The sequence below is a fragment of the Castanea sativa genome, chromosome 1 (assembly GCF_040712315.1).
Source record: "Castanea sativa cultivar Marrone di Chiusa Pesio chromosome 1, ASM4071231v1".
NCBI lineage: Eukaryota > Viridiplantae > Streptophyta > Magnoliopsida > Fagales > Fagaceae > Castanea > Castanea sativa.
In genome coordinates, this window is record NC_134013.1 from 36,815,552 (window position 1) to 36,824,119 (window position 8,568).

The window sequence follows — 8,568 nt, forward strand, 5'->3', positions numbered from 1 at the left end:
ATATTATTCAAAATTTTTATTCTCTTAGAAAGAGATTATTATATTTATAATTTTTCTTATAGTAGGAGTAGTTTTAATCTATTGATTGAGTTGTTTACTAATATAAATACATGAGATAATAAATTTAATATTTAAAATAATATGTAGGAAAAAAAGAAGTAAACTTTATGTCTAAAATTGAAAACTTCACTTGTCGAAATGAAAGAAAATAATTTGCATAAAAACATAAAGAGAACATGATTAAAATTATTTTTTTGATTACATACTTTTATTTATTAAGATTTAATTGTTTTTTACTAGATTTTCATATCACATTTTTGTAAATGTGCTCCTGTTGAGCATTCTCATTTGTTACATCATTGGTCATATCATTATTCTTTTTATTATTTATTTTTTACTTTTAATTTTTGACAATATTAAATATATAAATATATTGGCTTTATAAATTTATCTTAGGTAGTTTTAACTTTATGTATTCATTTACTTTAATTTTGATGTTATAACTAAATAATAAATCAATGAAAAGTTAAAATTAAAATATTGACTATACATATTCATCTTGGGCGGTTTAATTTTAATAGTTGATAGACACATTCAAATACAAAGCCAACATTGTTTATTGATATAAAATCAAAATCTCATTTCCAAAATAACCAAGTATTATGTCCAAAAAAAAAAAAATCAAACAAAAGCTAAAAGAAGGAGAGAGAAGACCTGCGACGGAAAACTTAAAAAATCAAACAAACCACCAAATTGTATTAACCAAAAATAGTATTATATAGTTTCTCAACAAAAAAAAAAAATAGTATTTGTAGGGACACGATTTTCAGACCAAGCCCAAAATGTAAGGGATTTTGACCCAGTGAATCCAATACAATAAATTTGTAGAGAATGGGTCAAAGAGTTAGGCTTTAGTGCATGGATAACAGTTAATATGATTTTGGATGATGAGCCATTAAGAATTGAACCTGGTTTGTGCGAGATAGTTTGTCATCGGCATAGTTCGAGGGGCTCTATTCTAGTATATATTGGATGACAATGGTTACAAGAGTTGTTGAGATTGCTACAGTGTTTTCTCTTCTCTTTTTTTCATCCCCCCTTCTCTGGAATCTCTACCCTTATTTATATTACATCTCTCCCTTCATCCTTACCCTACATGTGGACAGTTGATGGTTTACGCTGATACTTGTCCCATCAGCCCCCTTTAAAAGTCTTCTGGGGTGGCTGTAAGGCTGCCATAATACTGTTCATAGGTCACTTCCTCATTAATGCGGTGATAACAGCTTTCCCTTAGATATTTTTAAGTCTTTATCCCTCTTGTACGTTCATGATGCTCATTGCTATCATTAGAACTTCCTGAAAGGTCATCCTTGATCGTTAGGATCTATATCAGATTTGCGTTTAGCTTTATCCGAGGAGATAGTACTCCTCGGACTTGGACCACCCATGCTTCTCGGCCAAAATCACATGCTCTCGGCCAAATCCCAAAATCCATGACCCCACAATAGCCCCTCAAAACTCTGGTTTTCTCCTCGCATCCGAGGAGAAAAGTGGGGTTTTGAATTCTTAAGAGTTGATTCTGCTTTGATCCTTCGATTTACACCTGTGAGAGTGTCGTTTCACGCGCCCCATATCTATACTGTGAATTGCTCCTTTCAGAGCTACCAATTTGAGGATTTGGTTATAATTTTGGGCCTGTCTTGACACTTAGTGAGAAACAAATAGATGTTGTGGAATGATAATTCCCCAAAGTATGTGGTCCGAGGACCAAGGCATAATCAAGTTTATAGTTTAAATACCTTGAAGAGAGATGTTATGAAGTGTTAACTTTCTCACATCATCTGGTTCGAGGACCGAGGCATGATTGAGTTATAGTTTAAACACTTTGAAGAGAGATGCCATTATGTGTTAATTTCCCCAAACCAGGAAGTCTGAGGACCCGACATAGTTAAGGTTCTTCTTAGTAGGAGGTCCGAGGATCTGGCATAGCTAAGACTCTTTTTAACACTTAGCAGGAGGTCTGTGGGACTCGACGTAGCTAAGACTCTTCTTAGCAGGAGGTCCGAGGATCCGGCATAGCTAAGACTCTATTTAACACTTAGCAGGACGTCTGTGGGACCCGACGTAGCTAAGACTCTTCTTAACAGGAGGTCCGAGGACTCGGCATAGTTAAGGTTCTGTTTAACCACTTTTAAAGATGCCAGTGTGTGTTAATTTCCCTAAAGCAGGAGGTCCGAGGACCCAGCATAGCTAAGGTTCTGTTTAACCACTTCTAAAGATGTCAGTGTGTGTTAATTTCTCCAAAGCAGGAGGTCCGAGGACCCGGCATAGCTAAGGTTCTGTTTAACCACTTCAATAGATGCCAGTGTGTGTTAATTTCCCCAAAGCAGGAGGTCCGAGGACCCGGCATAGCTAAGGTTCTGTTTAACCACTTCAATAGATGCCAGTGTGTGTTAATTTTCCCAAAGCAGGAGGTCCGAGGACCCGGTATAGCTAAGGTTCTGTTTAACCACTTCAATAGATTAGAAGATATCAATATATACCTTCAAAAACTAGCCCCGCCGTAAAGCCCCTTTGAATTGCTCATATGTTGCTGCCACTTCCTCTAATGGAGGTTCAGCGAACTCAGCCACCAAATTCACGAGGACCTGGCCCTTGACAGAGGTACGAAGCATGTATTTGATGTCAGAAGCCCCCAGAATTGTGCCCCATTCAGCAATCCTCCCCGTATAATCCGCACTTTGTAGTATAGACTTAAGCGGAAGCTAAGTTAGGACAACAACTGTGTGCCTCATGTAGTGACTTGCTCACATAGTAAACTGGCCACCATAATGGCTTTTCCCAGGGACTCTTACTGATGGGGGCCTAATCCTATCATATTTAACTGTTGCACTCACTATCACACAAGCTCTTTCCACAGACGGCGCCAATTGTAGGGACACGATTTTCAGACCAAGCCCAAAATGTAAGGGATCTTGACCCAGTGAATCCAATACAATAAATTTGTAGAGAATGGGTCAAAGAGCTAGGCTTTAGTGCATGGATAACAGTTAATATGATTTTGGATGATGAGCCAACAAGAATTGAACCTGGTTTGTGCGAGATAGTTTGTCCTCGGCATAGTCCGAGTGACTCTATTCTAGTATATATTGGATGACAATGGTTACAAGAGTTGTTGAGATTGCTACAGTGCTTTCTCTTCTCCTTTTTTCATCCCCCCTTTTCTGGAATCTCTACCCTTATTTATATTACATCTCTCCCTTCATCCTTACCCTACGCGTGGACTACATGTGGACAGTTGATGGTTTACGTTGATACTTGTCCCATCAGCCCCCTCTAAAAGTCTTCTGGGGTGGCTGTAAGACTACCATAATACTGTTCATAGGTCACTTCCTCATTAATGCGGTGGTAGCAGCTTTCCCTTAGATATTTTTGAGTCATTATCCCTCTTGTTCGTTCATGATGCTCATTACTATCATTAGAACTTCCTGAAAGGTCATCCTTGATCGTTAGGATCTATACCAGATTTGCGTTTAGCTTTATCCGAGGAGATAGTACTCCTCAGACTTGGACCACCCATGCTTCTCGGCCAAATCCCAAAATTCATGACCCCACAATATTATATACAAAAATACAATGATTCATCAAAAAAGAATAAATAATATATATATATATATATATATATATATATATATAAAGAGAGAGAGAGAGAGAGAGAGAGTAATCACTTTTTTTGAGAGAGAAATAGAAAATAATATAAGAAAAAGAAGCATAAAAAAAAATATAGTCATAAGTCAAACACCAAATTATCCAAGTCATGATATATAATAGAATAATATTATATTTTTGTAAACTATATTTATATGCAATAGAATAACATTTAACAATCATGGAAAAGAAAAGAAAAAATAAAGATAATAATTAAAACCAAATTGCAACCCAAAATAAAATTCTAAAGAAGTCACAAATACATCAATCTAAAATAGAGATACAAAAAGTAAAAAAATTCACAAAAAAATAAAACAGGAGAGAAAGAGAGTAATACACCGTTGGTGATTCGCTCTTCTCTCTTGTCACTCTCATACCTCTCTCTTCTCTCTTAGCTTTAGATATTTGCAGATAACAAAAACAAGTGCTATCCATTTTAAAATACACATCTAGTCCTTGCCTTAAAGTACACCTTGCTTGCAAGTATTTGGAGCCGAGGTCTAGTGCTCCATCTAAGCTCCTGCCTACCCAATTGGTAGGTTTTAATATGTTTTGAACCTAGTTGGTATTATCACAAGTCTCAAGGTAAGTTTGTGAAATTTGCCCAAAAATAATTCACATCAAAATCCAAACTCTCTCTCCAAAATGGGAAAAAAAATGTATCTCAAAAATTTATAAAAAGCCAAAATCAAAATGAAATTGAAGTCATGAGACAATTTATAATCAATTATTCAAATAATTTGTAGACACATGCCACACATCAAATATGTAGTCAAGTTGAATGTGTTATCATATAAACCAAATTCTCACTTTCAAAACAACTAAATAGTAGCCTAAACTTTATATATATATATATATATATATATATATATATATATATATTTATATATATATATATATTTATTTATTTATATTTATATTTATATATGTGTGTGTGTGTGTGTGTGAAATTAGTGAGAAAACACACACTATCAAAGTGCACCAATGTGGTGCAAGTCAAGAGCCCTCCGATAGGAAGCCAGAATTTCCTTCAAGATATTCATAAACTCTCAAAAGTTTTAAGAGTTAGTAAATGTTTCTTGTACCTTTGATTTGGTGAAGTTTGACCATTATATAGGGGGTCTTGAGTGGGTTTCCTTGTTCGATGCCACTACTTTTATGAAAGATGTGTGGACTTAGTGAAGTGAATGGGAGCGAATTTTAGAGAATTCATTCCCACGTTTTGAATTAGCAGATTTGTGTGATAAATCTCTAAACATGCAGATATAGTTAAAAATTACTAAGTGTTGAACATTATATAATGTGGACAATCCATTAGACAAGATTCCACCTTCTTTTAAAGAATCTTCTTGGACAATGGTTTATTTTTATTCCTCATATATCTATATAAATATATATATAGAGAGAGAGAGAGAGAGAGAGAGAGAGAGAGAGAGAGAGAGATGGTGGGAGAAGAATAATAGGGGGAAAAAGTGGGGAGATGAATAATAAAAAAATTGGAATAAAGAGTTGGAGGATCAGTAACACTAAAGTGAAGAATTATGGGGAATAAGAAGATTTAAGAAAGTGATAATTAGGAGGGTCTAAAAAATGGTGGGAGAAGAAAAGCAAAGAAACCAAAATTAATGACTAGATCTCTATTATTATATATTTTAAAGATATTATTATTTATTTATTCAAAACATCTAATGTTCAAATCCTCCATATTTTAACTATCTTATTATCAAACAAATAAATAAATAAATTGCCAAGAGTGGTGTAATTCAACTAATTGGCACTTCGTAGTGTTTCTAATAAAGACATCTAGGCTTCAAATCCTCCCACTCCAGCTTTTCACATTTAATGTATAATTATCAAAGAATTATTATTTGTTTATATTTTATATCACAAAAAAGGGAAATTTGTTAGGAAAAATGAGTGATGTAGCTGATGATGTGGCACAATAGGACTTTTGCAACATTAAATACAATGCTTCTATTATTGTATATAGTATAGATAAACTTGGGTAGGGTTTTTCACCTGGTATAATTTTAAGTAATGTTATACTACTCAATATTTTCTTTTATTCAATGCAAATTTGACAAATCCATTGTTTGATTTCATTTTTTTTTATTATACTCTTAATTTTTTCAAAATTTCAAGATGATTAGAATCAATATATATCCCATCTCTAAAATGCTTGAATTTTCGGTTTTTTGTGTTTTAAAATTGTGAATAAAATATCAGTTTATAAATTGAATAGTAAAATTGTTAAGAACATAGAGAAATGTAATTTGTTCATAATCCATAAAACTTGTGTATGAAGAGAGAGATGATTTAAAAAATCAATAAAATATTTATATTTTAATGAAAGGGTGTAAAATAGAGAATTAAATGTGTTTTTAAAAATGGTTAACTAAAATAGAAAAAGTACGTTTTTATTTTTTATAAAATAGACAATAATTTTTGCATTAGTTGATGTGAATGTTCATACTCTTATACTATGCTTGCATGCTCACACACATACGTATGAGTGGGTTAGTAGGTGGGAATTTGTATGTACACGTCTACAAGTTGGGATGACTACAAAATTGTTAGGGCTAGTTTAGAGCATTCACCGCCACCATATTTTAGAACACTAAAAGTCGCTTTATCTATTTCACATAACTAGTTTTATAATACACCATCTCATTCTTTATTTTACAATTCATCCCATTAAAAAAATCTATTTTTTACCCATGCCATCACCAACAACAAAAATTGAACCCAATCACACCTCATGGCCAAATTCCCTACTACCACCAAAATCCAAAACCAAACCCCCAACAACAAACCACACAAACTACTACTGATGTAGACAACCATCAACACGCGACCAACAACCTATCCTTGCCATGACAACCATCACAATAACCCAAACCTTAGAGGTTGGGCTAAAAAAAAACAAGGAAGGGGAAGGAGGAGGGAGAGTGTGAGACGAGAACGACGACAATGTGATCCGTTGGGAACAGTTAGACAATTGTTGCAACAATTCGAGAAAGACAAGGCAATGATGAGAGAGAGAGAGAGAGGTCTAACCGGTGGAGAGTGAATAAAAAATAGAATAAATGATATACATGTTATAGTCATTATTTATATTTAGATGATAATGTAACAATATGTAAAAATTTCAACAATGATAAATAACTAGATGTGGGTGTGTTTTTGGTATATTTTTCTACTATATCATCTAAAAATGCATTTCACATCACCAAATGCAAATACTCTTTAAGATTTTGGTTTTCACTTTTTAGTCTATGACGATTGGGGTTTTTACTTCTTAGTTTATGGAGGTTAGTAGTTATAGGATCCGTAAAGAGTTATTTTAGGACTACAACTTTTTTTTGTGGTAAAAGAACCACAATATTTACCACACCATTTTCCTCAGTTATCTTATATGGTAGACTGTAATTAGTTGCCTGTCACTTTCACTTGGATCTACTTTTTTTTTCTACCACTCACAATTTTCCACATCAGAATTATGGCAAAGTTGTGGCTCAAAAGTTTGTAGTCCTAGATTTTCTCATTTGTAAATCACAAATAAGCATAACCAAGAACACATACCATAAGATAAATGGCCTCCTAGAGTATAAGCATACCCAGCTGATCAACTGTGATCTTTGCATTTACGCATCATAAGATAAATGACCTCCGGGAGCATAAGCATAACAAGTTAATCAACTGTGACCTCAGCATTTTGGGGTTATTGTCATGCTATTGTAGCACGGATTAAGATCTAGGGTATTGCACCTGATGCAATTCACCCACTTTCTCTCACAAATTTTTTATATTTTATATTTTTTACTTTTTAACTTTAACTTTTTAACTCTCCTTTAATATATTTTATTTAATGGTTGAGATTGAAAGTTGCTTTTTCAACTTTCAATCTCAGACATTGATTACATTTGCATAAGGTGCAATACCTAGGGTATTGCACCTGATCTGAATCATTATAGCTTAAGCTGCTGCAACATAGTGACGTGATTGGAGAAAACTAAATGTGGGATAGGTTTCTATCTTGTAGGATTTTTTCATAGGAATCAACTTCAAGATGTTTTGCAAATTGGGGAATAAACCCCCTAGATTTGAAGAAAGGGGTGAAATTTACTTAGCACGCCTAAGATTGTGGTGTGGGATCTTAGTCTAAGAGCATTTAAGATGCTATTATAGTCATACCTAAGTAAGGAAGCCACAAGAGTCACCTCCTCTAACCATTTTTTTCCCTACCAACAAAAAATAAAAGTAGAAAAGAGTGAACATACTAGTACACAAGCTAGCTTAAGTCCCTAACTTAGAACATCCACACCAGTGCTTCTAAAATCTTCTAAAATGCAATAAGTGACAAAATTCACACAATTTTTTTCCAAAACTGCCCACATTGGTGGGTATAAAAATGTGCATATTTGCACATTTACTACAGTAACCGTGCAATTATGCACAGTTACTATAGTTGTGTATAATAATATTTTTTTTATTTTTTTTTATCTCTCCTCTCTCCGACTACTTCATCCCAATGTTCACAGCAACCCAGCAAAACATAAGAAGAAGAAGGAAGAAGACGAGGATAACCACCCAACCACCAATTCAGCCACCACCACTACCGCACCTACCACCACCCAACCAACACCAACACAAATCATTTGAACAGTTGATAATCCACCACAAAGTTGACCCAAAATCAACAGAAAATTAAACCAAAATTAGCACAAGCAACTAGAAAATCCAACTCAAAATCAAGCCAAACCCACCAGAAAACCCAACTCAAAATCAATTAAAACTCACCAAAAACCCAACTCAAAAATAGTCCAAACCCACTAGGAAACCCAACTCAAAATCAATTCA